Raw genomic sequence first — 8,561 nt, 5'->3', positions numbered from 1 at the left:
CAGCCGAAAACAACAATGCCAATAATGCAAGGAAGGTGCTTGGTGACTTTACTGCACCTACTCCCGACTTTTATGGGAGAAGCATCTCAATCCCTGCCATTGGAGCAAACAACTTTGAGCTTAAGCCTCAATTAGTTTCTCTAATGCAACAGAATTGCAAGTTTCATGGACTTCCATTGGAAGATCCTCATCAGTTCTTAGCTGAATTCTTGCAAATCTGTGACACTGTCAAGACCAATGGGGTTGACCCTGAAGTCTACAAACTTATGCTTTTTTCTTTTGTTGTAAGAGACAGAGCTAGAACATGGTTGGATTCACAACCTAAAGAAAGCCTGAACTCTTGGAAAAAGCTAGTCAATGCCTTCTTGGCAAAGTTCTTTCCACCTCAAAAATTGAGCAAGCTTAGAGTGGAAGTCCAAACCTTCAGACAGAAGGAAGGAGAATCCCTCTATGAAGCATGGAAAAGATACAAGCAATTGATCAGAAGGTGCCCTTCTGACATGCTTTCAGAATGGAGCATCATAGGTATTTTCTATGATGGTTTGTTTGAACTATCCAAGATGTCATTGGATAGCTCTGCTGGAGGATCTCTTCATCTGAAGAAGACGCCTGCAGAAGCTCAGGAACTCATTGAAATGGTTGCAAATAACCAATTCATGTACACTTCTAAAAGGAATCCTGTGAATAATGGGACAACTCAGAAGAAGGGAGTTCTTGAGATTGATACTCTGAATGCCATATTGGCTCAGAATAAAATATTGACCCAACAAGTCAATATGATTTCTCAGAGTCTGTCTGAAATGCAAGCAGCAATAGGCAGTACTAAGGAAGCTTCCTCTGAAGAAGAAGCTTATGATCCTGAGAACCCAGCAATGGAAGAGGTGAATTACATGGGAGAACCCTATGGAAACACCTATAATCCTTCATGGAAAAATCATCTAAATCTCTCATGGAAGGATCAACAGAGACCTCAACAAGGTTTCAACAACAATAATGGTGGAAGAAACAGGTTTAGCAATAGCAAGCCTTTTCCATCATCTTCTCAGCAACAAACAGAGAATTCTAAGCAGAGCCACTCTGACTTAGCAACCATTGTCTCTGATCTAATCAAAACCACTCAAAGTTTCATGACTGAAACAAGGTCCTCCATTAGAAATTTGGAGGCACAAGTGGGTCAGCTGAGTAAGAAAATTACTGAACTCCCTCCTAGTACTCTCCCAATCAATACAGAAGAGAATCCAAAGAGAGAGTGCAAGGCCATAAACACGTCTCACATGGCCGAACCTGGAGAGGAGGAAGAGGCAGTGATCTCCACTGAGGAAGACCTCAATGGACGTCCACTGACCTCCATGGAGTTCCCTAATGAGGAACCATGGAAATCTGAGGCTCAGACTGAGACCATAGAGATTCCATTAAATTTACTTTTGCCATTCATGAGCTCTGATGAGTATTCTTCCTCTGAAGAGGATGAAGATGTTACCGAAGAACAAGTTGCTAAGTACCTTGGAGCAATCATGAAGCTAAATGCCAGGTTGTTTGGTAATGAGACTTGGGAGGATGAACCTCCATTTCTCATCAAAGAACTGGATGACTTGAATAGGTAGAAATTACCTCTGAAGAGACAAGATCCTGGAAAGTTCTCAATACCTTGTACCATAGGCACCATGACCTTTGAGAAGGCTCTGTGTGACCTGGGATCAAGTATAAACCATATGCCCCTCTCTGTAATGGAGAAGCTAGGGATCATTGAGGTACAAGCTGCAAGAATCTCACTGGAGATGGCAGACAATTCAAAGAAACGGGCTTATGGACTTGTAGAGGATGTCTTGGTAAAGGTTGAAGACCATTACATCCCTGCTGATTTCGAAGCCATCAAAGCCCACGTTAATTGCCACGTTAACTACATTAACGTGGTAGTTAACGTGGGGGAAAAGGGAGCTCCAGCGTTAGTGGTAAAAGTGAATACCACTAACGCTCCAAAATTGGCAATTGGCCACGTTAAGAGTCACGTTAACTTAGTTAACGTGAACTCTAACGTGGAAGGGGTAAACAATGCCAACGTTAGTGACACTCACCTTTGTCACTAACGTTGGACTAAGCCAACATTGCCCACGTTAGTGGTCACGTTAAGACTACTAACGTGAAGAGTAACGTGGATATACTAACGTGAACTCTAACGTGAGGAAAGGAGGGGCTAAGAGCAACGTTATTGGCAAAGGTGAACGCCAATAACGCTTGCGATGGACCAAGAGGCAACGTTAGTGGTCACGTTAGTGCCACTAACGTTGAAGTTAACGTGAATCATTTTTGGGTTGGAACGTTAGTGAAAAAGGTGATCGTCACTAACGTTCTCGAACCCACATTTTCACTTAACGTTAACACCACTAACGTCCTAGCTAAAGTCCATGCCTACTTCACACTTTCTCTGCAAGTAAAGCTGAGCCCATTGAAAATTCCAAACTGCTTCAACTCAAGATCCAAAGGCCCATATCCACAACTTGAAGAGCCAACTAGAAGATCAGAAGAGTAGTATATATAGGAGTAGTTTTGAACTAGAAAGGGAGCTTTTGGGGGCATTTGGAGAACTACTCTCTGTATAATTTTACTTTCTCTGCAACTTCTAGTTTTACTTTTTTAGAATGTATTCTCCATCTTTGCTTTCCATTCCCAGAGACATGAACAACTAAACCCCTTTCATTGGGTTAGAGAGCTCTGTTGTAATTTGATGGATCAATAATAGTTTTCATTTTTCTTCTTCTTTCTTTTCTCTTGATTTTACTAGAAAGCTTTCAATCTTCATCCAATTGGGTAGTTGTCTTGGAAAAGAAGCTATTCATACTTGGATCTCTTTGGAACCTTGGAAGAGGAATGAAGAGATCATGCTAGAAATGCTTTCTCATGTTGGACCAAATTGGGGTTGTGTACGGATATGGTGACATATAATTCTCCCAATACTTTGATTTGGAAATACATGTGGTATAATCAGTGACCATACTTTATCTCTTCTCATGAGCAATTAGACCAAGGAATTGGCTATTGATCAAGATTTGAGAGATTGAATTACCAAGGAATTGGAATTCAATCACTTAAGATTGCCAAGGAGATCAATGAATGCATTAATTGAGGAAGAGATGAAAATGAACTTGATCCGGAGAATGCAACATCTCCTAAGCTCAATGAATTCCCCATTTCTGATCTTACCCATTCTCTTTACTTTCTGCCATTTACTTTTATGCTAAATTCCCCATTCCCCATTTAAGATTCTGCAATTTACTTTCCGTTATTTACATTCAGCTCTTTAGTTCCAGCAATTACATTTTCTGCCATTTACTTTCCCGCCATTTAATTTCCTGCAATTCTCAAATCAAATTCTGCTTAGCTCAACTAGAACATTCCTCCAATTAAAGTTGCTTGACCAATCAATCCCTGTGGGATTCGACCTCACTCTATTGTGAGTTTTTACTTGACGACAATTCGTTATACTTGCCGAGGGAAATTTGTTGAGAGATAAGTTTCCATGCATCAAGTTTATGGCGCCGTTGCCGGGGATTGATTTTGTATCAATAATGATTAAATTAGTGGATAACTAGATTAAGCATTTTTCTTTTGTTTGATTTAATTTCATTTGAGTGATTTACTTTCAGTTTTAGTTATTTTCTTTCCTTTACCCCTTACCCGTTTGTGGTGTTCTCTTATTTGTTACAATTCAGTTCACTAACCCACTAACTGTTTGATATATTACATCACTCACATTAACAACATTTTTGACAAGAATACTTCCTGTATTTATCTCTTTCTTGCTTGTGCCTTGTTGGTTGTATGACAGGTAGAAGAAGCGGGGCTTCAACTTCCTTTGATTCTGAACCTGAGAGGACCTTCCTTAGATTAAGGAGGGAAGCAAGAGGAAAGAGAATAGTTAGTGCTGAGGAAGAGTATTTTGAACCAAACATGGATGAGAATATGGAGAACCACCATGACGAAGAGGCTCACAACCATGGCAGAGAAGGTCCAGTGCATCAAGCTGGACAAGAAAGAAGAGTTCTGGGTTCCTACATCAATCCAAACCCAGGAAACTGTGGAAGTAGCATCCAAAAGCCAACAATACATGCCAATAACTTTGAACTAAAGCCACAGCTCATCACCCTTGTTCAGAACAACTGTTCATTCGGAGGAAGTGTCCAAGAAGACCCCAATCAACATCTAACCACCTTTCTGAGGATATGTGATACTGTGAAGTCTAATGGTGTTCATCCTGACACCTATAGACTACTTCTGTTTCCCTTCTCACTTAAGGACAAAATATCTAAATGGCTGGAATCCTTTCTAAAGGAGAGTTTAACAAACTGGGAAGATGTGGTAAATAAATTCTTGGCAAGATTCTATCCTCCTCAACGGATCAACAGGTTGAGAGATGAGGTATAAACCTTCAAGCAACAAGATGGTGAAACTCTATATGATGCATGGGAGAGGTTTAAGGACTTGACAAGAAGGTGCCCGCCAGATATGTTCAATGAATGGGTGCAGTTACACATTTTCTATGAAGGTCTTTCTTACGAATCAAAGAAGACAGTAGACCACTCATCTGGGGGATCTCTGAACAAGAAGAAGACCATTGAAGAGACTATAGATGTCATTGAGAATGTAGCAGAGAATGACTACTTCTATGCTTCTGAAAGAGGCAACACTAGAGGAGTGATGGAACTAAACAACGTGGATAAATTGCTGGCTCAAAACAAGAAGATCACCAACCAGCTGGCTGACCTTACCAAGAAGATAGAGAGGAATCAAGTAGCAGCAATCACCACCTCAGCAGCAGCTCAAGAAGGAGTGAATGAAGAAGCAGAGGGTAATCAGGAACAAGCCAATTACATTGGAAATTCACCTAGGCAGACCCATGATCCATACTCCAAAACTTATAATCCTGGTTGGAGGAACCACCCAAACTTTGGGTGGGGAAACCAACAGGATCAAGGCCAAGATCAGAGACGTCACAACCCCAACAACAATGCAGCTCACCAACATTCCACACAGAGATCATATCAGCACCCACCTAACAACACTTCTCAACATCCATACCAAAACCAAAATAGCCCTTCTCATCCCTCCAATCTCAACTCACCATCATCGGAAGATAGACTCTCAAGAATTAAAAATCTACTTGAAGGCATATGTAAGGAAATCCAAGACAATAAGGTGTTCAAGGAGGAGGTGCGAGCCAGTATCAAGAACCAAGGAGACACCATCAAGAGGCTGGAATTTTATGTAGGATACCTCTCTGAGAAGATTCCCAAACCTACTGATAGCTTCCCAAGTGACACAGAGAAAAAACCAAGAGGTGAAGCAAAGAAAGTAAGATGGGAAGATTGCAAGATGGTCACTATAAGTGATAAGGGGACTGAGGAAGAGCTGAACAAACCCTTAGAACAACCTGGGGATACCTCAGCAGAGAAGCAGGAAGAGGGTCACCAAGAAACCACAATTACACAGAAGGAAATGCTGAAACTCTATGCACCTTTTCGCCAAAGACTCAAGGGTGGTGTAGAAAAAAGAATATACTCAAAGTTCCTTGATATGTTTGCATCTCTCCATGTAAACATACCATTCATCAAGACCCTCCAACAAATGCCCTCATACATTAAGTATATGAAGGAGCTGCTGACCAGAAAAAGTTTACTCAAGGGAGGGCAAACAATAGTGATGAATAAGGAGTGCAGTGCTCTCATAAAACCAGAGTTGCCTACAAAAAAGAAGGATCCAGGGAGTTTTCACATCCCCTGTGCCATAGGAGAAACAAGGTTTGATAAAGGACTCTGATCTGGGAGCAAGCATCAACTTAATGCCTCTATCTCTCATGAAGAAACTGCAGATCAATGAGCTAATGCCCACAGATGTAGTCATCAGGATGGTTGACAAAACTCAAAAACAAGCAGTAGGAGTGGTTGAAAATGTGTTGGTGAAGGTGGGGAACTACTTCCTTTCCACAGATTTTGTCATATTGGAAATGGAAGAGAGTCACATCCACCCAATCATATTGGGAAGACCATTCCTAGCCACAGCCAGAGCACTCATAGATGTGGAGCGAGGAGAGCTAATACTGAGGATACATGATGAACAACTCGCCTTCAATGTCTTCAAACCCTCACAAGAAGCAGATCAGGAAAACAAGGAACCAAGGGGAGAGCACGATAAAGCACTGGTGGAAGAAACAAGCATTGAAGCACAAGCTGTACATCTGGGAATCCCTTTGATTGATAAGCAAGACAGTCAGAAGTTGTCACAGCTAAAGGAAAACCAGGAGGAACCTAAACCACCAGAGTCATATGAGACCATCGACAAAATTTCATTGGAAAAAAGGGCCACAAAGAGCATGGCAACATCAAAAGAAACAAAGAAGAAGGCACCAAGGAGGTGGAGGAACAAGAAGATCCCTACAGAGGATTTCTCTCCAGGGGATAAAGTGATCTCAGCTTATTTCCCAGTTATCCCACCTCATCTCCCCACCAAATCATCTCAGCTACCTAAAGTTTTCACCATCAACAGAATTCTCTCCTTAGAACATGTGGAGATTCTTGATGAAGCCAATGGAGATAGATTTACTGCAAGGGGGGAAGATTTGAAGCATTACCAACCATCCTGACAAAGTCAGAACGTCAAGCTAGTGACGCTAAAGAAGCGCTTCATGGGAGGCAACCCATGTTTTATATGCTTTTAAAGTAGTTAATAATGCAAGGTTCATGAATTCCAAATCAACTTTGACATATACTTGAATGAATCCTTTTACGCAGCACATAGTGAAGAACAAGTTTGGTGTTCAAGGCATACTAAGAGAGCATAAATGCAATTCATATCATGTTACTCTTAGAGCCTTGAACAAAACTTTGTACACCACATGGACACAAACTAAGTTTGGTGTCACCAATGTTGCATACATGGACAATTAAATAGTCAGTTGGTTTGCATCCATGAATAGCACTTAGTTAGTTAGAAACAAAAACTTTAAAAAGTAGTTATCCCAATTTTTTTTTAAATTTTGCCGCCACTATCCACAATATTTTTTAATCACATCTCTTTTATGTTGTAGGAGAATTGATGGGACAATTGAAGGAAGAGTTCGGCCACTTCAAAAGAAGAGGATTATACACATGTCTTCAAGGGGAATGCATTGGGAAATGTTGCCATGCAACATTGGAAGAATGACACGCTTAGAAATCGAACCAACCCCATCATAAAGTTGATGATCCTTGTGCTCATCCCATGCTAAACCCCATCCGTTCATCATACACCCACACCCTCAATCCACCCCTTTCATTTACTCACCACTTCTCTATATAAGGGGTTCTTATTTCATACCCCTTTCACATTCCAATTCCCATTCCTTGTACTTCGCACTTTTGGAACCCAACACCCTTCACCCTATCCAAAAACACTCTCCCACACTCCCTTCACCACATCCTATCTTAACCGGCCGAATTCCACCACCTATCCACAATCCCTCAACATCTTCACATAAAAAAAAATTACTTATGGCATCATCAAGCTCCAAAAGGCGAAAGGGAAAGACACCAGTGGAGAGCATTCCTTTTGACGAAGGAAAGTTCAAGACCGCTTTCCATGAGCTTCAATTCGAACGTATCAAGCACAAGAAAGTATTGCCAGAGCTGACGTTCCAATTCAACTATGATGAGTGCCCGCAGATTGGAGAGAATATTGAACAGAGGGGTTGGCATGAGCTCACAAACCCAGAAACAAGAATAAATGCAAATCTCATTAAGGAGTTCTATGCCAATGTGGCCACGGAAGACAATACCAAGGCTCTCACCTTCATAAGTTACGTGAGAGGAACGGAGGTAGACTTCAGTCCTAATGCTATCATGAGGACTCTTCATCTGAGATCACAACCCTCTGATAAGCCAAGTTACAAGCAAGAATAAGTAATGGGCCAGACAATGATGAGCTTGAAGAAATTGTGAATGACATGTGTGTCATAGGATCAAATTGGGAGAGGTATGCAGATAAAAGGCCATGGTTCATCAGAAGAGGAGACCTCATCCCGGAAGCCAAGGGATGGTTTAAGCTCGTGAGGAGATCTATCCTCCCAGCCTCAAATAATTCTAAAGTCAACATTGCTCGAGCTACCATGCTACATTGCATTATGAGCGGTGGAGACATCAATGTACATGAAATTATAGCTGAGGGAATCCAAGAAGCAGCCGAAAAGAGTGATCTGAGCGCTCGGCTTTTGTATCCTAGCACCATCACGAGACTATGTAAGAAAGCCAAGGTGGTCTTCGAAGACAGCAATCCACATTGGGTAAACCCTGGGAGGTTAGTTATGCTCCAGCGTATAACTTATGTGACACCCGCCCAACAATAAAGAAGGCCTCAAATAGGGAAAAGAACATCACAAGAAGGACCTCACCAAGAAGAATCTCATCAAGAAGAATACCAGCAAGAAGAGTACTATGATCCAACCAATCTAAATCTGGGCCACATTCAAGGAGCCATTGAGGACTTGGCAAGGAGATATATAGAAGGGCAAGAGCAACAACTACACCTTTAAT

At 41.4% G+C, this 8,561-nt stretch overlaps 2 non-coding genes across 2 annotated transcripts; both read right to left on the bottom strand.

Moving 5' to 3' along the window:
- Nucleotides 1-398: 398 nt before the first annotated feature.
- LOC148544202 (small nucleolar RNA R71) lies at nucleotides 399-506 on the bottom strand. Its single transcript, XR_015901346.1, has one exon. It is a non-coding gene; the product is annotated as a small nucleolar RNA R71 (small nucleolar RNA).
- A 3,895-nt stretch (nucleotides 507-4,401) lies between these two features.
- LOC148544201 (small nucleolar RNA R71) lies at nucleotides 4,402-4,508 on the bottom strand. Its single transcript, XR_015900333.1, has one exon. It is a non-coding gene; the product is annotated as a small nucleolar RNA R71 (small nucleolar RNA).
- Between the last annotated feature and the right edge of the window lie 4,053 nt (nucleotides 4,509-8,561).

The sequence above is a fragment of the Arachis ipaensis genome, chromosome B9 (genome assembly GCF_059453495.1).
Source record: "Arachis ipaensis isolate K30076 ecotype BB chromosome B9, ASM5945349v1, whole genome shotgun sequence".
Taxonomy (NCBI): Eukaryota; Viridiplantae; Streptophyta; class Magnoliopsida; order Fabales; family Fabaceae; genus Arachis; species Arachis ipaensis.
The sequence above is the reverse complement of the archived record's forward strand: the minus strand, read 5'-3'. Positions and strand labels throughout refer to the sequence as shown.